Source organism: Stenella coeruleoalba, assembly GCF_951394435.1.
Source record: "Stenella coeruleoalba genome assembly, chromosome: 17".
Classification (NCBI taxonomy): domain Eukaryota; kingdom Metazoa; phylum Chordata; class Mammalia; order Artiodactyla; family Delphinidae; genus Stenella; species Stenella coeruleoalba.
In genome coordinates this window covers 53310972-53335495 of record NC_137163.1, presented here as the reverse complement: position 1 = coordinate 53335495, position 24524 = coordinate 53310972, and the positions used below count along the sequence as shown (strand labels likewise).

The following is a 24524-nucleotide window of genomic DNA, read 5'->3' as shown; positions in this document are numbered from 1 at the left end:
TTAACATTCTACATGAATGGATCACTTCAAGTATTGATACATTGACTTTGCATCCTGACTTCAAGCTATACAATATTTAGTTCTCTGATCAGAATCTGGAATCTGCTGGCTGGATGAATACAAATGTTTAATATTTGTTTAATAATATAGAAATATGTAACCATAATCAAAAATTCCCAAATACTTTTATTAAGACATTACTATTCAACCTATTGATTATATTTTGATGTAGGTTTTGATCCAGTACAAAGTATCAATGTGCAGGCATTTTCCTGCATTTTTTCTTACATCCTTTATGTCCTTTGTCTCCTTTCTACTTTCCTTGGCAATCTTCAGTCACCCTAACATCTGCTCTCTGCAATTAACTTGATCATTTTTGTTTTTGATACTTTCTGTAAAGAGAATTCTCTGTAATGGCAGCAGCATTGCTCTGAGAATTGAACAGCACAATAAGTTAACCTCCCCATTGTATAATAACTAGTTAAGTGAGGCCATGAAGTTAAAAGAAAATTATATGCCAAATGTTCAAAGAAATGTAGATAAAAATCTAGACATAAGAATCCTTCTGTAACAGATAATGGAAGTTTTAAGAAAATAAATATTATTACCTTTTTGCATTGTTTCTTACCCCATTGTTTATAGCCTTTTCATTTTCATCCACATCATTTTAATAGTTTAACTGATCTCACTGTCTGATGCATTTGCTTCTAACATTTTCCTACAAACTTGTGGTCATATCACTCTGCCTTAAGCACAATTTCGAATTATCCTTCTTTTGAGCCTTGTATTCATTTATTTTAAAAACCATTTTTGAGCACCTACAATGTACTGAGAAACTGTTATGCACTGTCTCTTAGAGCAAGTCACCAATAAATATCATATTCTATATACTATGAAAGAGGTAAACCTGGACAGCACAGAAAAAGGAACTTGACTAAGGAGTCAGGAAAAATTGCCCTCAAGAAGTGATAGCTAAACTGAATTTTAAACCAGTTAGGCAAAAATTCAAAGGGCATAAGTTGGTAAGAGAAAAGACATAACATCTTTGGGCATCTACAATATAGTATATAAAACATTTTTATCCAACATAATCAAGTCTACTTTTAGAAAAATAGTTAAAAGAATCATTTAAGAAATGATATACTAATACTATATTAATTAGATAGATATTAGGCAACTATTAAAAAATGTAGTGCTTTTAACAAGATAGAAATTGCTTTCTCATATTGAAGTCTGAACACAAGCTACCTGTGAGTGATATGGTAGCTTGTGATGGAACATGGGCACTTGCTATCTTGTTATGATTTTATTCCTGCAGTGTTGCCCTTCTGCTCTTGGTTGAAGATGGTAAGCCAACAGTTCCAGCCAGCTACTCCACCTGCTCTCATGCCCCGTCTTTCTTCCCTGCACTCACTTTGCTCATATATGGACAAGATGAGACAAGAGACCCTAGACATCATCTTCTTACTTACCTGACCTTGGAAACGTGTTAGTCCTTTTGTGGCCACATCATTTTGCTTTTAGCGCATTTTATGTGATCATGATAAATATGAGTGATGGCCTGAACAGGCTCCTTTGACAAGGAGTTTGGTCTCTGGTGAGATCAGGTCTTTGGTCTGATACCCAGTTGGTGGCATCATTCCAAAGTGTTTTGACATGTGCACGTTTTTGTCCCCATGTTGAGGTAATTTCAGGCAAGCCTATGGCTGCAAATCCCAACTACCCTCTATGGATAACTCATACTTGTTTTCTGTGGCCCAAACAGAATCTGGATTTGAATTATGAAATCAAAGAGGTGATTCTTACCCCCTTCTAATTGACCATCCTACCTACTTTCTCTCAAGTTCCCTTTATCATTTACAGGTAGCACAAGGAAGATTAGACAGGCTGAGTGATTAAGTAGACATCCAATGACAAAACTATCAGTAGTATTTTCATGTTAAAATCATTACATTTTCTGATTGATTTTCTTGAAATCTCTGCACTTGGCTTCAGAGATGTACTAAAGTTGGATACCACTCTCTCCTTTCTCAATGTGAAGAGGAAAGGAAACGATAGTTCATAAGTACTGCACACCCCCACAAGAGAGCTCTCCCCATTCCAACACCTCCTCTTTTATTGAATGAAGGACAGAGAGATAAGGAGGAAAAAGGAGTGATAGATGTCACCACCCAATAGTCATAGGAAGGTAGATTATAATAATAATAAGAAGAAAAAGAATTAAAATAATAATAACCACCACAACTTCTAACCATTGAGTGCATTATACGCCAAGCTCTCTCTAAGAGTTTTACATATACTCATTCACTTAATTACTCCCCAAAGCACTATGAGGTAGTACAATATTCTTTGATGGATCAAGTTAGGTAATTTTCCCATTTCCAATCTAGTGAGTATTGGAGCTAGAATTTGATCCCAGGCAGTCTTTCTTCTGAGCCTGGTGCTATGACCAGCTATGAATATATTGATGCTTAAGCACCATGGAACATTGAGGCTCAACTGTCGAGATAACAGGGAGAGTGAAGATATACAGTTTGAAGGAGCTGTTGAAACACGGCAAAAATGGCATATGTATGCTATAAAGCTAGCAGAAAGGGGATGGATCAGAATAAAATGCTGGTGTGGCCAAAGAAGCAGTTCTATCTCCTACAGACAGGTGCTATGCCCCCCAAACCAAGCAATGGTCTTTTTTCAGGGACATTAAAAATCAATTTTGAGCCCCTATCAGTCTTTTCTGTCACAGCTGCACACATCATAACATGCTGTCAACAGAAGCACCTTCTTAAGGCATCAAGGACACTGAGGTACAGCAGGTACTTTAAATCTCAATAGTCCCCTTCTTTTATATTTACTGTATCAGTGTGTCCACATGTCTAACAAATACTGTAACCATGAATAAACTGTACTTCATTTCAGTCTTGCAATGTCAAATTGAAATGTTTAAATGTTTTCTAGATAGAACCAGCAAATTGTTTTTACTGAATTAGATTTTTCAACATGGTTGAATTTGCGTGTATGAGTGTTGTGTTTGTATAAAACTTCCTCTTTAAGAAACAAGAAATTATCTATCTTACATTGTTTTATATTATTGAACTGCACATATTTTACATATTAATACAAATGTAATAATAAAATTATATGGCCCCAGTAGAAATCCAAGAAGATTCTAGTAATATAATATTGTGACTAAATTTGTAATCCACTTAATCATTCTTTACTGCAAATGCTTTGTGACTTGACAGCTGTTATAAAAAAGGTAAAACACGGCATATTGTAAAAAAAGAAATCAACCTCTTACTGAGTGGCCTTGACACTTGAGAATGTCATTAAGCTAAAAGTATTGAAATCAGAGTTTTAAACCATGTGAGCTGTGATTAAGCTGAACATTTCCAAAAAGGTTTACAGAAAGTTGTTATAATTTATTGCCATGAACAAATAAAGGCAACCCACATTTTTTTAAATATTTGATATTAGTAATATGCCCATAAAGTATAAGGGACATACATTAACTACACCAATATGCCATGGATTTTATTACCCATAAGGCATCCACAAACCCCCCTCCAAAAAAAAAACAGTAGGAATACTGAAATATGAAGTGATAAAATGTTTCAGACATGTTCTCAGATGCCTAAACTCTAAGTAAACAAGAAAAGAAACAGACTAAAGCAAATAAGAGAGGTACATAAGAAATAGAGCAATACAAACTCATTTATAGGCAGCCCTTAGAAGGAAAGAAAAAGATTACATGATAAGCACACAAAACTACCTGAATAACTTTCCTAAGATCATGGATGGCACATAACAGCCTCTCAGTGATGGTTTCCTATTCTTTCCTACAAATAGCAGCTGAAACAGGCAAATACATTCTAATGACAGTTACATCCTAGTCAAAAACCACACCTACAATTGAAAAATGTTTGCTTTGCCAGCATTGAGTTGTCATATTTCTAAGAAAAATGTTGATGGCTTAATGTCATTTTATTTATGTACATGTTTTAGGAACCCACAGGTAACACAGGACTCTCTTCCCAACAATTCCACTATTAACATAATAATTTATACAGCATCATCTGCTGACACTGGAGCCCCACTATAAGGAGGAATGTAGTTGTGCATAATTAATTATATTCATATTTTAATATTCATATTTATGATGACATTTTCTTGTCATGATTTATTATCTAAGATTTATATGCAGGGCAAAGACATAAAAAAAGATAAATTTTAAAATTCTGTTCTATTTTTTCATTAGCAGAACTAATTGATTTGTAGATTAGCATATTTTCCTCCCTTTTTAAAATATACAAAAATTATTATTCTTCCCCAGCAATTTCTTACTTAATTTAGGAACAAAAAATGTGAACTCAACCATAATTATTTGAAATTTCCTGTGGTACTGTATCTTGTCCCCCTCTTAAATTTAACAGTGATAACATATATGTTAATTCACTAACAAGAAAAGTTTAAATTAAGGAGGGAAAGTGCTTCTGAGAAACAGAATTCCATATCTTCTATGTAGCAACATGGAGTTAATTTGTTGTTGTTGAATATGAGTAGAATTTAGAAATATTTTTGATAACATGAATATTTGACTATATGCTATAAATTAAACTCAAATAAGAAGTAAGGTCGAATATTACTGTAGCAGTAGAGGACATTACAAAATAAAAGTATATAATCTCTATCCACTAGAAATTTCCCTAGAAGTTAGTTTCAAAAGGTAAAACTAGCACTGATTTCACAGAGAAAATAATAATGGATACTGATTTATACAGAAGGACAATTTTCCCTACTGCAACATTTAATTACAGAAATTCTTTCAACCTCATGGAAACAAAATCCCCAATGTGCAGTTTGTGGATCTCCTTTATAGTTGTACATAGAGATGATTAATATGTAATTCAATATTTAAACTGGACTTGGAGAATTATATTTTAACAATGCAGGAGCAATGGATTTGATTAAATAACACTTCCATTTAAAAGAAGTTATGATGTCTGGACTTAATTTAGGTCTTTAATCCATTTTGTGTTTATTTTTGCGTATGGTGTTAGGGAGTGTTCTAATTTCATTCCTTTACATCTAGCTGTCCAGTTTTCCCAGCACCAGTTATTGAAGAGACTGTTTTTTCTCCATTGTATATTCTTGCCTCCTTCATCATAGATTAGGTGACCATAGGTGTGAGGGTTTATCTCTGGGCTTTCTATCCTGTTCCATTGATCTGTATTTCTGTTTCTGTGCCAGCACCATACTGTTCTGATTACTGTAGATTTGTAGTATAGTCTGAAGTCAGAGAGTCTGATTCCTCCAGCTCCGTATTTCTTTCTCAATTTCACTTTGGCTATTTGGGGTCTTTTGTGTTTCCATACAAATAATGAAATTTTTTGTTCTAGTCCTGTGAAAAATGCCACTTGTAGTTTGATAAGGATTACATTGAATCTGTAGATTGCTTTGGGTAATATAGTCATTTTCACAATATTGATTCTTCCAATTGAAGAACATGGTATATCTCTCCATCTGTTGGTATCATCTTTAATTTCTTTCATCAGAGTCTTATAGTTTTCTGCATACAGGTCTTATGTCTCCTTAGGTAGGTTTTTTCCTAGGTATTTTATTCTTTCTGTTGAAATGGTAAATGGGAGTGTTTCCTTAATTTCACTTTCAGGTTTTTCAACATTAGTGTATAGGAATGCAAGAGATGTCTGTGTATTAATTTTGTATCCAGCTACTTTACCAAATTTATTGATTAGCTCTAGTAATTTTCTGGTAGAATCTTTAGGATTTTCTATGTATAGTATCATTGCATCTGCAAACAGTGACAGTTTTACTTCTTGTTTTCCAATTTGGATTCCTTTTATTTTTTTCCTTCTCTGATTGCTGTGGCTAAAACTTCCAAAATTATGTTGAATAATAGAGGGGAGAAATGTAAGACCAGACCCTATAAAACTCTTAGAAGAAAACATAGGCAGAACACTCTAAGATATAGATCACAGCAAGATCCTTTTTGACCCACCTCCTAGAGATAGGGAAATAGAAACAAAAATAAACAAATGGGACCTAATGAAGCTTAAAAGCTCTTGCACAGCAAAGAAAACCATATACAAGTTGAAAACACAACCCTTAGAATGGGAGAAAATATTTGCAAACAAAGCAACTGGCAAAGGATTAATCTCCAAAATTTACAAGCAGCACATGCAGCTCGATATAAAAAACAAACAAAAAACAACCCAATCCAAAAATGGGCAGAATACCTAAATAGACATTTCTCCAAAGAAATATACAGATTGCCAACAAACACATTAAAGGATGCTCAACATCACTAATCATTAGAGAAATACAAACCAAAACTACAATGATGTATCACCTCACACCAGTCAGAATGACCATCATCATAAAGTCTACAAACAATAAATGCTAGAGAGGGTGTGGGGAAAAGGGAACCCTCTTGCACTATTGGTGGGAATGTAAATTGATACAGCCACTATGGAGAACAGTTTGGAGAGTATGGAGGTCCCTTAAAAATCTAAAAATAGAACTACCATACTACCCAGCAATCTCACTACTGGGCATATATCCTGAGAAAGCCATAATTCAAAAAGAGTCATGTACCACAATTTTCATTGCAGCACTATTTACAATAGCCAGGATTTGGAAACCACCTAAGTATCCATCAACAGGTGAATGGATAAAGATGTGACACATATATACAATGGAATATTACTCTGACATAAAAAGAAATGAAATTGAGTTATTTGTAATGAGGTGGATGGACCTAAAGTCTGTCATACAGAGTGAAGTAAGTCAGAAAGGGAAAAACAAATATCGTATGCTAAAAAAAAAGATTCTGAAGAACCTAGAGGCAGGACAGGAATAAAGACACAGATGTAGAGAGTGGACTTGAGGACACAGGGAGGGGGAAGGGTAAGCTGTGACAAAGTGAGAGAGTGGCATGTACATATATACACTATAAAATGTAAAATAGATAACTAGAGGAAAGCAACCAAATAGCACAGGGATACCAGCTTGGTGCTTTGTGACCACCTAGAGCAGTGGGATTGGTGGGGGGGAGATGCAAGAGGGAAGGGATATGGGGATATATGTATACATTCACTTTTTTATACAGCAGAAACTAACACACCATTGTAAAGCAATTATACTCCAATAAAGATGTTATTAAAAAAAAGTTATGAATACTGAATTTGTGGTCTGTATGTTAGTAAAATTTTAAAAAAGAATGGGGAGAGAACTTGGCTACTTTTCATATGGTAATTATAATGTGGTTAGTACATATAGTTCCTTAGATGAGACAAATTACACTCATAATTCAAAAAAATGATGCTCTATTTCAATAAACATTCAATTGACAATTCAACTTGAGTATCATGAAGTTAATGACTATTTAGTTAATGGAGATATATATATACATATATATGTATATATTTTTTGGCTGGAAATTGTTATCCTTTGTAAATTACAGGCTGGAGAATACTTCTAGACAGCAAAATAGAAAACACACTAATTAATTTCAGTTTATGACACGCTTTGTTCCATTATGTATAGACTTCAAGGGAAAAGCAAAATTCAAGGGAAGAAAGAACAGAGGAAAATATTAGAGGTTAATTGCCTTAGTTGATCTCACAGTAGTTTTGACAACTCTGATCCATTAAAATATGTGTAAAAATAGATTGTTATATTCTCAAAAAATGATGTGTTGAGAAATTTTATTCTACATGTTGAGGTTTTAATTCCATTTATAATTTGAATAAAAGTTGATTAAATTATATTTATAGAAATCTCAATTATTGTATGTGTACATTGTTGAATTACAACTACTGCATAGATCAGATTGGTTCAACATGCCAGAGTAGAAGGACGTGCTCTCACTCCCTCTTGTGAGAACACCAGAATCACAACTAACTGTTGAAGAGTCATCAAGAGCAAGACACTGGAACTCACCAAAAAAAGATACCCCATATCCAAAGACAAAGGAGAAGCCACAATGAGACAGTAGGGGGGCACAATCACAATAAAATCAAATCCCATAACTGCTGGGTGGATGACTCACAAACTGGAGAACACTTATATCACAGAAGTCCACCCACTTGAGTGAAGGTTCTGAGCCCCACATCAGGCTTCCAAACCTGGGGGTCCAGCAACGTGAGGAGGAATTCCTAGAGAATCAGACGTTGAAGCCTAGTGGGATTTGATTACAGGACTTCAACAGGACTGGGGGTAACAGAGACTCCACTCTTGGAAAGCAGACACAAAATAGTGTGTGTGTCGGGACCCAGATGAAGGAGCAATGACCCCATAGAGACTGAACCAGACCTACCTGCTAGTGTTGGAGGGTTTCCTGAAGAGTTGGGGGGTGCTCTGTCTCATAATGATACAAGGACACTGGCAGCAGATGTTCTGGGAACTATTCTTTGACGTGAGCCCTCCCAGAGTCCACCATTAGCCCCACCAAAGAGCCCAGGTAAGCTCCAGTGTTGGGTTACCTCAGGCCAAACAAACAACAGGGAGAGGAACCAGCCCCACCCATCAGCAGACAAGCAGATTAAAGTTTTACTGAGCTGCACACCAGACCAACAGCCAGGTCTACACACCACCAGTCTCTCAGGAAAACCCATCAGGGTTTCCCATCAGAAAACTTGCACAAGCCTCTTAGATAGCCTCATCCACCAGAGAGCAGACAGCCGAAGCAAGGAGAACTACAATCCTGCAGCCTGTGGAACAAAAACCACATTCACAGAAAGATAGACAAGATGAAAAGGCAGAGGATAATGTACCAGATGAAGAAACAAGATAAAACCCCAGAACAACAACTAAATGAAATGGAAATAGGCAACCTTCCAGAAAAAGAATTCAGAATAATGATAGTGAAGATGATCCAGAACCTCAGAAAAAGAATGGAGGTAAAGATCGAGAAGACACAAGAAATGATTAATGAAGACCAAAATGAATTAAAGAACAAACAAACAGAGATCAACAGTACAAAAACTGAAATGAAAACTACACTAGAAGGAATCAATAGCAGAATAACTGAGGCAGAAGAAAGGATAAGTGACCTGGAAGACAGAATGGTGGAGTTCACTGCTGTGGAACAGAAAAAAGAAACAAGAATTAAAAGAAATGAAAACAGCCTAAGAGACTTCTGGGACAACTGTAAACACCACAACATTCACATTATAGGGGTTCCAGAAGGAGAAGAGAGAGAGAAAGGACCCGAGAAAATATTGGAAGAGATTATAGTCATAAACTTCCCTAACATGGGAAAGGAAATAGCCACCTAAGTCCAGGAAGTGCAGACAGTCCCATACAGGATAAATCCAAGGAGAAGCATGCTGAGACACATAGTAATCAAACTGGCAAAAATTACAGACAAAGAAAAATTATTGAAACCAGCAAGGGAAAAGCAACAAATAAAATAAAAGGGAACTCCCATACGATTAAAAGCTGATTTCTCAGAAGAAACTCTACAAGGCAGAAGGGAGAGGCATGATATACTTAAAGTGATGAAAGGGAGGAAGCTACAACCAAGATTACTCTAAATGGCAAGGATCTCATTCAGATTTGATGGAGAAATCAAAAGACTTACAGACAAGCAAAAGCTAAGAGAATTCATCACCAACAAACCAGCATTACAACAAATGCTAAAGGAACTTCTCTAAGTGGGAAACACAAGAGAAGAAAAGACCTACAAAAAACAAACCCAAAACAATTAAGAAAATGGTCATAAGAACATACAAATTGATAATTACCTTAACGTGAATGGATTAAATGCTCCAAGCAAAAGACCCAGGCTCGCTGAAGAGACACAAAAACAAGATCCATCTATATGCTGTCTACAAGAGACCCATTTCAGACCTAGAGACACATACAGATTGAAAATGAGGGAATGGATAAAGATATTCCATGCAAATAGAAATCAAAAGAAAGCTAGAGTAGCAATACACATGTCAGATAAAATAGACTTTAAAATAAAGAATGTTACAAGAGTCAAGGAAGGAAACTACATAATGATCAAGGGATCAATCCAAGACGAAGATATAACAATTATAAATATATATGCACCCAGCTGAGGAGCACCTCAATACATAAGACAACTGCTAACAACTATAAGAGAGGAAATCGACAGTAACACAATAATAGTGGGGGACTTTAACACCTCACTTACACCAATGGACAGATCATCCAAACAGAAAATTAATAAGGAAACACAAGTGTTAAATGACCCAATAGAGCAGATAGATTTGATTGACATTTGTAGAACATTCCATTCAAAAACAGCAGATTACACGTTCTTCTCAAGTGCATATGGAACATTCTCCATGGGTTACAAATCAAGCCTCAGTAAATTTAAGAAAATTGAAATCATATCAAACATCTTTTCTGATCAGAGCACTAAGAGATTAGAAATCAATTACAGGGAAAAAAATGTATAAAACACAAACACCTGGAGTCTAAACAATACATTACTAAATAACCAAGAGATCACTGAAGAAACCAAAGAGGAAATAAAAAAAAAAAAAAAACCTAGAGACAAATGACAATGAAACCATGACAATTCAAAACTTATGGGATGCAGCAAAAGCAGTTCCAAGAGGGAAGTTTATAGCTATACATGCCTACCTCAAGAAACAAGAAAAATCTCAAATAAACAATCTAACCTAACACCTAAAGGAACTGGAGAAAGAAAAACAAACAAAACCCAAAGTTAGCAGAAGGAAAGAAATCATAAAGATCAGAGCAGAAATAAATTAAATAGAAACAAAGAAAACAATAGCAAAGATCAATAAAACTGAAATCTGGTTATTTGAGAAGATAAACAAAATTGATAAACCATTAGCCAGACTCATCAAGAGAAAGAGGGAGAGGACTCAAATTAATAAAATTAGAAATGAAAAAGAAGTTACAACAGACACCGTAGAAATACAAAGCAGCCTAAGAGACTACTACAAACAACTCTATGTTAATAAAATGGACCACCTGGAAGAAATGGACAAATTCCTAGAAAGGTATAACCTTCCAAGACTGAACCAGGAAGAAATAGAAAATATGAACAGACCAATCACAAGTAATGAAATTGAAACTGTGATTAAAAATCTTCCAAGAAACAAAAGTCCAGGACCAGATGGCTTCACGGGTGAATTCTCTCAAACATTTAGAGAAGAGCCAACACCCATCCTTCTTGAACTCTTGCAAAAATTTACAGAGGAAGGCACACTCCCAAACTCATTCTTTGAGGCAAACATCACCCTGACACCAAATCCAGACAAAGATACTACAAAAAAAGAAAATTACAGACCAATATCACTGATGAATATAGATGCAAAAATTCTCAACAAAATACTAGCAGACAAAATCCAGCAACACGTTAAAAGGATCATACACCATGATCACATGGGATTTATCCCAGTGATGCAAGGATTCTTCAATATATGCAAATCAATCAATGTGATACACCATATGACAAATTGAAGAAGGAAAACCATATGATCATGTCAATAGATGCAGAAAAATCTTTTGACAAAATTCAGCACCGTTTATGACAAAAACTCTCCAGCAAGTGGGCATAGAGGGAACCTGCATAATAAAGGCCATATATGACAAACTCTCTGCAAACATCATTCTCGATGGTGAAAAACTGAAAACATTTCCTCTAAGGTAGGGAACAAGACAATGATGTCCACTATCACAACTATTTTTCAACATAGTTTTGGAAGTCCTAGCCACGGCAATCAGAGAAGAAAAAGAAATAAAGGAATACAAATTGGGAAAGAAGCAGTAAAACTGTCTCTGTTTACAGATGACATGATACTACATATAAGTAATCCTAAAGATTCCACAAGAAAACTACTAGAGGTGATCAATGAATTTGGTATAGGAGCAGGATACAAAATCAATCCACAGAATTCTCGTGCATTCCTATAAACTAATGATGAAATATCTGAAAGAGAAATTAAGGAAACACTGCCATTTAACATTGCAAAAAAAAGAATAAAATACCTAGGGATAAACCTACCTAGGGAGACAAAAGACCTGTATGCAGAAAACTATAAGACACTAATGAAAGAAATTAGAGATGATACCAACAGACGGAGAGATATACCATGTTCTCGGATTGGAAGAATCAACATTGTGAAAACGACTATACTACCCAATGTAATCTACAGATTTAATGCAATCCCTATCAAATCACCAATGGCATTTTTTATGGAACTAGAACAAAAAAGTCTTTAAATTTGTATGGAGACGCAAAGACCCTGAATAGCCAAAGCAGTCTTGAAGGAAAAAAATGGAGCTGGAGGAATCAGACTCACTGACATCAGACTATACTACAAAACTACAGTAATTAAGACAATATGGTACTGCCACTAAAACAGAAATATATATAAATGGAAGAAGATAGAAAGCCCAGAGATAAACCCACGCACCTATGGTCAACTAATCTATGACAAAAGAGGCAAGGATATACAATGGAGAAAAGACAGTCTCTTCAATAAGTGATGCTGTGAAAACTGGACAGCTACACATAAGACAATGAAATTAGAACACTCCCTAACACCATACACAAAAATAAACTCAAAATGGATTAGAGACCTAAATGTAATCCCAGACACTATAAAATTCTTAGAGAAAAACATAGGAAGAACACTTTTTGACATAAATCACAGCAAGGTCTTCTTTGATCTACCTCCTAGAGTAATGGAAATAAAAACAAAAATAAACTAATGGGACCTAATGAAACTTAAAATCTTTTGCACAGCACAGGAAACAAGACGAAAAGACAACCCTCAAAATGGGAGAAAAAATTTGCAAATGAAGCAACTGACAAAGGATTAATCTCCAAAATATATAAACAGCTCATGCAGCTCAATATTAAAAAAACAAACAACCCAATCCAAAAATGGGCAGAAGACCTAAATAGACATTTCTCCAAAGAAGACATACAGATGGCCAAGAAACACATGAAATGCTGCTCAACATCACTATTTAATAGAGAAATGCAAATCAAAACTTCAATGAGGTATCACCTCACACCAGTTAGAATGGGCAGCATCAGAAAATCTACAAACAACAAGTGCTGGAGAGGGTTTGGAGAAAAGGGAACCCTCTTGCACTGTTGTTGGGAATATAAATTGATACAGCCACTATGGAGAACAGTATGGAGTTTCCTTAAAAAACTAAAAATCGAATTACCATATGACCCAGAAATCCCACTCCTGCGCATTTACCCAGAGAAAACCATAATTCAAAAAGACACATGCACCCCAATGTTCATTGCAGCACTATTTACAATAGCCAGGTCATGGAAGCAACCTAAATGCCTGACAGACAAATAGATAAAGAAGATATGGTACATATATACAATGGAATATTACTCAGCCATAAAAAGGAATGAAATTGGGTCATTTGTAGTGACGTGGATGAATCTAGAGACTGTCATACAGAGTGAAGTAAGTCAGAAAGAGTAAAACAAATATCACATATTAACACATATATGTGGAATCTAGAAAAATGGTATAGGTGAAGTGGTTTGCAGTGCAGAAATTGAGACACAGATGTAGAGAACAAATGTATGGACACCAAGGGGGGAAAGTGGCAGAGAGTGGGGGTGGTGGTGTGATGAACTGAGAGATTGGGATTGACATGTATACACTGATGTGTATAAAATGGATGACTAATGAGAACCTGCTGTATAAAAAATAAATAAATAAAATAAAAGTGAAAAGAAAAATACAAGGTCCAACTGTATAGCACAGGGAATTATATTCAATATCCTATGATGAGCTATAATGGAAAAGAATTTGATAAAGAATATATATATTTATAACTCAGTCACTTTGCTGTACAGTAGAAATTAAACACAACATTGTAAATCAATTATCCTTCAATAAAATTTTTAAAAAATGACCTCCTGGTGCTACACAAGCACCACAATCTCAAAGTCATAAAAAGGGGCTTAACTTTCTAACCAGGGCTCTGCCCAAAACTCCAATATTAAAATAATATTGATATACTAATGAGCAATAACTAAAATCTTTTCAGAACAATTTCCACCAATCCTGAAAGTGTTAAGCTTCTATATTTTGTCTTAAATAACTTTTCTTCTTAAGACATATGTAAATACACAGACAATGGGTGATCTGTGGAATCTAAGAGAAGCAGGAAATATATATATATATATATATATATATATATATATATATATAATGAACATATCCATCAATTCCAACAATTTCCTTGTTCTTCCTTGTAATTCCTCTTTTTCTACTTCTCCATCATGTTATTCCAACCTCAGGCTACTACTGATCTGGTTTCTATCACTAGAGATTAGTTTGAATTTTCTAAAATTTTAAACAAATGAAATCAGAGAATGACGAGATACTATTTTGGGAGGAGGTGGAGGTCTGGCTTTTTATACTGAATGATAATTTTGATATTTATTCATCTTGTTATAAGAATAAATAGATCATTAACTTTTTTTCTTGGTCATATTTTATTGTATGAATATACCACAGTTTGTTAGTCCTTCCCACTGTTGGTGGACTTCTGTTTGTTTCAAGTATTTGACTAATACAAAATAAAGCTACTGTGAACATTTGCAAATACAAAGAAAACTACTGCATGTTCTTGTCATAACTTTCCAATGAAATATGCACATTCACATCAGTTTATTTGTAGAAAAGGAGGAATACCCACCTAAGTAGCATTTTTTTTCTTCTCTACCTGTTTTCTTTTTTGGTAGGTAAATAAGAACATTAGAGTAATTGTATCAGTTATCTATCACTACATAACAAGTTATCTCAAAGCCTCATAGCCTAAAATAACAAACATTGACTATTTCACCATTTCTGTGCATTGGGAATATGAGAGCAGCTTACCTGGGTGGGTCTGGTTTAAAGTTTCTCACAAGGCTACCATCAAGGTGTCAACTAGGGCTACAGCCATCTAAAGGTTTAACTGGGGGAAGACAGTCTTTCAAGTTCATCCAAATGGTTGCTGCTAGGGCTTGGTTCTGCACCATGTGGCTTCTCCACAAGGAGACTGAAGACATGGCATCCATCTATCTCAGAATGAAGAAGAAATCCAAGAGAGAGTGAGAGTGTACCCAAGATGGGAGACACAGTCTTTGTATAACCTAATCTAAGAAGTGACATCCTATTTTTTGCTATATTCTATTCATTAGAATTGAGTCACACATTCTATTCATTAGATGTAAGTTCAGCCCACACTCACACAGAGGTGAATTACCTTCTACTTCTTGAAGGAAAGAGGATTATATTACTTTTCTATTGCTGCTATAACAAATTATAGACATACCTCTTTTTATTGCACTTTGCAGATACTGCATTTTTTACAGATTGAAGGTTTATGGCAATCTTACATTGACCAAATCTATCAGTGCCACTTTTCCAAGAGCATTTGCTCACTTTGTGTCTCCATGTCACATTTTGGTATTCTTGCAATATTTCAAACTTTTTCATCATTACTATATTTGTTATGGTTATCTGTGATCAGTGATCTTTGATGTCAGTATTGTAATTGTTTTGGGGCACCAGGAACTGTGCCCATATAAGATAACAATGTAAAGTTGTGTGTATTGTAACTGCTTTACCCGCCAGCTCTTTACCCATCTCTCTCCTTCTCAGGCCTCCCTATTCCCTGAGACATAACAATATTGAAATTAGGCCAGTTAATAACCTACAATGGCCTCTAAGTGTTCAAGTGAAAGGGAGAGTCACACGTCTTTCACTTTAAATCAAAAGCTAGAAATTATTAAGCTTAGTGAGGAAGGCATGTTGAAAGCTGTGATAAGCTGAAATCTAGGCCTCTTACACTAAACAGTTAGCCAAATTGTGAATGCAAAGGGAAAGTTCTTGAAGGAAATTAAAAGTGCTACTCCACTGAACACACAAATGATAAGAAAGCAAAATAGCATTATTGCTGATATGGAGAAAGTCGTAGTTGTCTGGATAGATCAATCAGCCACACTATTTCCTTAAGTCAAAGCCTAGTCTAGAGCTAGGCCCTAACTTTCTTCAATTTTATGAAGGCTGAGAGAGGTGAGGAAGCTGCAGAAAAAAAAAAAAAGTTTGAAGCTAGCACAGGTTGATTCATGAAGTTTAAGGAAAGAAGCCATCTCCATAACATAAAAGTACAAGGTGAAGCAGCAAGTGCTGATGTAGACGTCACAGCAAGTTATCCAGAAGATCCAGCCAAGATACTTAATGAAGGTGGCTACACAAAACAACAAATTTTCCATATAGATAAAACAGACTTCTATTGGAAGAAGATGCCATTTAGGACTTTTATAGCAGGAGAAGAGACGTCAGTGTCTGGCTTCAAAGCTTCAAAGTATAGGCTGAATCTCTAACTAGGGGCTAGTGTAGCTGGTGACTGTAAGTTGAAGCCGATGCTCATGTGCTATTCCAGAAATCTGGGGCCCTTAAGAATTATGCTAAATGTATGCTTCCTGTGCTCTGTAAATGAAACAACAAAGCCTGGATGACATCACATATGTTTACAACATGATTTACTGAATATTTTAAGCCCACTATTGAGACCTACTTCTCAGGAAAAAAAAAATAAAAAATTCCTTTGAAAATATTACTGCTCATTGACAATGCACCCAGTCACCCAAGAGTTCTGATGGAGGTGTACAGTGAGATTAATGTTTTCATGCCTGCTAACACAACATCCATTCTGTAGCCCATGGATCAAGGAGTAATTTCAACTTTCAAGTCTTATTATTTAAGAAATATATTTTGTAAGGTTATAGCTGCCATAGATAGTTCTTCCTCTGGTGGATCTGGACAAAATAAATTGTAAACCTTCTGGAAAAGATTCTGCATGCCATTAAGAACATTGCTGATTTATGGGAAGAGGCAAAAATATCAACACTAACAGGAGTTGATTCCAAATTTCAAGGATGATTTGGAGAGGTTCAAGACTTAATTGGAGGAAGTAACTGTAGATGTGGTAGAAATAGCAAAAGAACTAGAATTAGAAGTAGATCCTGAAGATGTGTCTGAATTGCTGTAATCTCATGATAAAGCTTTAATGGATGAAGAATTGCTTCTTATGGATGAGCAAAGAAAGTGGTTTCTTGAAATGGAATCTGCTCCTGGTAAAGATGTTGTGAACACTGTTGAAATGACAATAAACGATTTAGAATATTACTTAAACTTGATGAAGCATCAACTAGTTTTGAGAGGACTGACTCCAATTTTGAAAGCAGTTCTACAATGGGTAAAATGCTAGCAAACAGCATTGCATGCTACAGGAAGAGTCAATCAATGCAGCAAACTTCACTGTCATCTTATTTTCAGAAATTCCTACAGCCACCCCACACTTCAGCAACCACCACCCTGGTCAGTCAACAGCCATCAATATCAAGCCAAGTAAAAAGATTACTACTCACTGAAGGCTCAAATGATGGCTAACATTTTTTACCAATAAAGTATTTTTAATTAAGGAACGTACATTTTTTAGCCATAATGCTATTACACACTTAATAAACTATAGTATAGTGTAAACATAAATTTTATATACCCTTGGAAACCAAAAAAATTCACGTGACTCACTTTATTGTGATAATCTGTTTTATTGTGGTAGTCTGGAACTGAACCCACATTATCTCCAAAGCATACCTGTACCATAAACTTAGAGAATTAAAACAATACAAATTTATTATCTTGGAGTTCTGTAGGTCGGAAATCCAGCACAGGTCTCACTGGGCAAAAGTAAAGGTGTAAGCTGTGTGGTATTCCTTTCTGGAGACTTGTGGGGAAAATCTGTCTCCTTGTCTTTTCTAGCTTCTTAAGGCTTCCCACATCCTTTTGATCATGGTCCCATTCTTCCATCTCCAAAGCCAACAATAGTGGGTTGAGTCCTTCTCACCCTGTATCACTCTGACCTTCCTTTCTTCTTACTTCTTCCATATTTAGGGATCATTGTGATTACACTGGGCCCACCCAGATAATATGGGATAATCTTTCTATTTTAAAGTCATCTTAATTCCCCTTTGCTATGTAAGGTAACACATTCACAGGTTCTGGGACTTAGGAAACGCATGCCTTAGTGGGACTATTATTCAGCTTACTACATGTTTGAAAGAATTTGTGGACATGGTTTTTAAACTACTACAGTAATCAATCACTATCAGATAATGTCCCTAGAATCTGTCTCCTCCCCAAATATGTGCACTCAATATCCTCTCCCTTAAAAATATTCATCAGAAGCTAATAAGCAGTAACCCATGTAGCAAGCTGCCTGCACTAGTCATTCAATATCCAATGGAGATAAACTTCCCTACCTTTCTTTTTCTCAAGCATTTGTTGTTGCCAAGAGCAATAGGATAAAATTTCTACACTTAAAGCAGGAACAGGTAATTGGGTGTAGTTTGAGGAATGTACCTCTGGATTCAGAAAGAATCTAGTTTAAATGTGGGTTCTGCCAGAATACTAGCTGTGTAGGCTCATGCAAGTTATTTGTCTCTCTTGCCTAAGGTTTAACTACCTGTAAAATGGTGAAAACAATATTGAACATTGCATAGATATTGTGCAGGTTAGTTTATAATTCAGAAATTTATTAGTTATTTAGTCTTCTCCATTGTCGAAAATCTAGTATATTTTTATAAAATGGCTACTATTAACCCCACTACATATCTGTGATGTTAAATTTTTCTAGTGCCCATAAGTCACTAATAAATATTTCTTTAAAGCCATATTCTAGACTTTCCACCAATTATTTGTAATTCTGAGCCCCTGAGACAAGTACAATACCTAACTCACACATCAAGAATTCCTTTTGAGGAAAAAATTGAAATTAGGAACTATCATACAATCCAGAAATTCCACTTCTGGGTAGTTATCCAAAAGAAATAAAAATGCTAACTCGAAAAGATATCTGTACCCCTATTTCATTGCAGCATTTTTATAGTTGCCAATATGTGAAACAACCTTAGTGTCCATAAGTGGATGAATGGATAAAGAAAATGGGATATATATATATATATATATATATATATATATATATATATATACACACACACACAAAATGGAAGATTATTCAACCATAAAAAGAAGGAAATTCTGCCATCTGTGACAACACGGATGGATTTTGAGGGCATTATGCTCAGTGAAATATGTCAGACAGAGAAAGACAAGTAGCATATGATATGTGGAAACTACAAAAGCAAAGAAATGAAAAAAACAAAAACAATAACAAAACCAAGCTCATAGATACAGATAACAGATTGCTGATTGTCAGAGGGGAGGGGAGTGAAGGGTATACAAAGTAGGTGATGGTGGACAAAAGGTACAAACTTCCAATTATAAAATAAATAATTCATGGTGTTGTAATGCACAGCATGGTGGCTATAGTTAATAATACTGTATTGTATACTTGAAAGTTGCTAAGAGAGAAGATCTTAAAAGTTTTCATTATAAGAAAAAGAAATTTGTAAGTATTTGTGGTGATAGATGTTAATTAAACTTATTGTGATGATCCTGTTGCAATATATGCATATATCAAATCAATATACTGTACACTTGAAACTAATATATTGTTATATGTGACTTATATATCAATTAAAAATAATTTTAATTTATTCTATTTTTAAGGTAAAATTGGTATATAACACTATATAAGTTTCAGGTATACAACATTGTGATTAGACATGTGTGTTCATTATAGAGTGATCATCATCCAAACTCTAGTTACCAGCCATCTTCATACACTGGACTCCTTTCAACCATTTTGCTTACCCCCTGGTCCTCTTCTCCCTCCAGTAACCACTAATCTGTCCTCTGTGTCTATGAGTTTGTTTCTGTAACTTTTTTTATTCACTTTTTTTCAGGCTCCATATATGAGTGAAATCATATGGTTTTTGTCTTTCACCTTCTTATTTATTTCACTTAATGTGATACCATCAAGGTCCATCCATGTTGTCAAAAATGGCAAGATTTTATTCTTTCTTATAGCTAAGAAGTATTCCATTGTGTATATGCACCACATCTTCTTTATCCATTTATACATCAATGGACACTTAGGTTGTTTTCATATCTTGGCTATTATAAATAAAGCTGCTATGAATATTGGGGTGCATATATCTTTTCAAATTAGAGTTTTTGTATTCTTCAGATAAATATCCAGAAGTGGAATAGCTGGATCATATGGTGGTTCTATTCTTAACTTCTGGATGAATCTCCATACAGTTTTCCATAGTGGCTGCACCGATTTACATTTCCACCAACATTGTCCTACAGTTCACCTTTCTCCACATTCTCTCCAACACTTGCTATTTCCTGGCTTTTGAAGATAGTCATTCTAACATGTGTGAGGTCGTATCTCCTTGTGGTTTTGATTTGCATTTCTCTAGTAATTAGTAATGTTGGACATATTTTCATGTGTCTGTTGACCATCTATACATGTTCTTTTGAAAAACATCTATTCAGATCCTCTGCCCATTTTTAAATCTGTTAAGTTGTATGAGTTCTTTATATATTTTGGATATTAACCTCTTGTCAGATATGTGATTAGCAAATATCTTCTCACATTCAGTAGGTTGCCTTTTCATTTTGGTGATGATTTCCCTTACTGTTCAGAAGCTTTTCAGTAGACCCATTTGTTTATTTTTGCTTTTCTTACCCTTGCCTTTGGAATCTGATCCACAAAAACGTTGCTAACATTGATGTCATGGGGGTTACCCCATATGTTTTCTTCTAGGACTTTTATGGTTTCAGGTCTTACATTCAAGTCTTTAATTCATTTACAGTTGATATTTTTGCATGGTGTAAGATAATGGCCTAGTTTTTTTCTTTTGCATGTGGCTGTCCAGTTTTCCCAACACCATTTTTTTGAAGACTCTGTCCTTTCTCCATTGCATGCATGTTCTTGATCCTTTGTCCTAAGTTGATTGTCTGTATATTGTGAGTTTGTTTCTTGGATCTCAATTCTGATCTATTGACCTATGTGTCTGTTTTTATGACAATACCTTACTGTTTTGATTACTATAGATTTGTAGTGTAGTTTGAAATCAGGGAGCATGATACCTCCAGATTTTTTCTTCTTTCTCAAGATTGTTTTGGCTATTCAGGATCTTTTGTGGTTCTATACATGTTTTAGAATCATTTGTTCTAGTTCTGTGAAAAATGCCATTGGAATTTTGAAAAGGATTGCATTGAATCTGTAGATTGCTTTGAGTTGTATGGATATTTTAACAATATTAATTCTTCCTATCCATGAGCACAGAATATCTTTCCATTTATTTGTGCCTTCTTCAGTTTTCTTCATCAATGTCTTATAGTTTTCAGAGTATAGGTCTTTCACCTACTTGGTTAATTTAATTCCTAGCTACTTTATTCTTTCTGATGCAATTGTAAATGGTACTATTTTCTCAATTTCACTTTCTGATAGTTTGTTATTAGTGTATAGAAATGCCACTGATTTTTGTAGATTGGTTTTGTATTCTACAACTTTACTGAATTCATTTATTCATACTAACAGGTTTTTTTGTGTGGAATCTTTAGGGTTCTAGCAGTTTTTTGATGGAGTCTTTAGGGTTTTCTATATAAAACATCATGCTATCTGCAGGTAGTGATAGTTTTCCTTCTTTTTGATTTGGATGCCTTTCATTTATTTTTCTTGCATAAATGCTATGGCTAGGACTTCCAATAAAATGTTGAATAAATGTAACAAGTGTGGGCATCCCTGTCTTGTTCCTGATCTTAGAGGAGAAGTTTTCAGCTTTCCACCATTGAGTATGATGTTAGCTGTGGGTTTATTATATATAGTCTCCATTATATGGAGATACATTCCCTTTACACCCACTTTGTTAAGACTTTTTATCATGAATGGGTATTGAATTTTGTCAAATGCTTTTCCTGCATCTATTGAGATGATCATAAGAGTTTTATCTTTTGTCTTGTTAATATGGTGTATCACATTGACTGATTTGGGGATGTTGAACTATCTTTGTATCCCTGGAATAAATCCCACTTGATTATGGTTTATGACCCTTTTAATGTGTTGTTGAATTCAGTTTGCTAATATTTTGTTGAATATTTTTGCATCTCTGTTCATTAAAGACATTTTTATTTAAGTGCCCTTGTTCAGTTTTGGTATCAGGGTAATGCTGGCTTCATAAAATGAGTTTGGAAATATTCCCCTCTCTTCAGTCCTTTGGAAGAGTTTGAAAAGAATAGGTATTAATTTTTTTTCAATTTTTGGTAGAATTCATCAATGAAACCATCTGGTTCATTCTAATCTTTATTATTTCCTTCTTTCTATGGACTTTAGGTTTTGTTATTTTTTTCCTAGTTTCTTTAGGTATGAAGTTAGATTGTTTATTTCATATTTTTCTTGTTTCTTGAGGTAGGCTTTAATTGCAATGAGCTTCCTTCTTAGAACCACTTATGCTGAATGTCATAGATTTTGGATATTGTATGCTTTCATTTGTCTCTATGTATTTTTTAAATTTCTTCTTTGATTTCTTTGATAACCCATTGATTGTTCAGTAGCAAGTTGTTTAATCTCCACATATTTGCACCTTTTCCAGTTTTCTTTTTATAGTTGATTTGTAGTTTTTATATACTATTGTAGTTGGAGAAGATGCTTGATAGAATTTGAATCTTCTTAAATTTATTGAGACTTTCTTTGTGGCCTAACATGTGGTGTATCCTGGAGAATGTTCCATGTGCACTTGAGGAGAATGTATACTCTGCCACTTTGGGATAGAATGTTCTGATTATAACTATTAAGTCAATATGTTTTAATGTGTCATCCAAGGTCTGTGTTTCCTTATCATTTTCTGTCTGGTTGATTTATCCATTGTTGTAAGTGGGATGTTAAAGACCCCTGCTATTATTGTATTGCTGTCAATTTCTCCCTTTAGGTCCATCAATATTTGCTTTGTATATTTGAGTGCTCCTGTGGTGAGTGCATATATATTTATAAATTTATAAATGTAATATTTTATTTGCTGGATTACTCCATCATCAATAATATCAAACTTTTCTTGTCCTTTATTACTGTGTTTGTTTTAAAGTCTATTTGTCTAATATGAGTATAGCTACACCAGCCTTCTTTTTGTTTCCATTTAAGTGGAATAGCTTTCTCCATCCCTTCATGTTCAGTCTGTATGTCCTTACTTATGAAGTGAGTCTCTTGTCAGCAGCATATAGATGGTTCTTGCTTTTTTCTTTCTCTTTTTTTATCAGACACTCTATATCTTTTTATTGGAGAGTTTAGTCCATTTACATTTAAAATAATTACTGACATTTTGTTCATGTTTGCTGTTTGTTTTTATAGTTCCTCCTGTTTCTTTCTTCTCTCTCTCTTGTGGTTTGATGGCTTTCTTCATTGTTCTGTTTAGATTCCTTTCTCATTTTCTTTTGTGTATTTACTCTGAGCTTTTGCTTTGTATACATATAACATCCTATGTATATAATAGTCTGTTTTAAATTGATAGTAATTTAAATTTAAGCACATTCCAAAAGTTTACATTTTCACTCCCCCCTCATGTTTTATATTTTTGATGTCACATTTTATGTCTTTTTATTTTATGCATTGTTAGCTAATTATTGTAGTTTTAGTTAATTTTACTATTTTTGTCTTTTAACCTTCATACCTACTTTATCATTGATTGATACACCATCTTTACTATAATATCCAGTGAGATTTTTTCTTTTGTATGTTTTCTTGTTATTAATTATGTCATTTCTTTTCAGCCCAAAGAAGTCCCTTAACATTTCTTGTAGGGCCAGTTTAGTGGGGATGTGTTGGTTGACCAAAAATGTTTTTTTTGGTTTTTCCATAAGGTGTTATGGAAAAACCCAAATGAATTTTTGGCCAACCCAATACTTCTTCAGTTTTTTATGATCTGGGGAAAACTCTTGATTTTTTCTTCAATTCTGAATGATAACCTTGCCAGGTAGAGAATTCTTGGAAGATTTTTCCTTTCATGATATTGAATATGTCATGCCACTCTCTTCTGGCCTGCAAAGTTTCTGTTGAAAAATCTAATAGCCTTACCTTGTATGTAAGAAGTTGTTTTTCTCTTGCTGCTTTCAAGATCTTCTCTTTATCTTTAAATTTTCCCATTTTAAGTGTAATGCATCTTGGTGTGGATCTCTTTGGGTTCATTCTATTTGTAAATTTTTGAGCTTCCTGCACATGAGTATCTGTACCCTTCCACAGATTAGGGAAGTTTTCAGTCATTGTTTCTTCAAATAAGATTGCTGGCCCTTTCTCTTCCTCTTCTCCTTCTGGGACCCCTATAATAAGAATGTTATTCCACTTGATGTTGTCCCAAAATCCCTTAAAGAATTTTAACTTTCTAAATTATTTTTTTCTTTTTGAATCTCTGAGTGATCTCCATTGCTTTGTCTTCAAGCTCAATGACACATTATTCTGCTTCATCGAGTCTGCTGTTGAATCCCTCTAGTGTACTTTTAAGTTTAGCTATCATATGCTTCAGTTCTGTAACTTCTGTTTGGAACTTTCTTAAATTT

At 34.6% G+C, this 24524-nt stretch overlaps 1 protein-coding gene across 1 annotated transcript in view; it reads left to right on the top strand.

Annotated features, from left to right (window-relative positions):
* The window catches only part of RALYL (RALY RNA binding protein like), a gene marked incomplete at its 5' end in the record, with an annotated part of 503194 nt that overhangs the window by 278644 nt on the left and 200026 nt on the right, over window positions 1-24524 (top strand). The gene's annotated exons all lie outside the window — the stretch shown is intronic.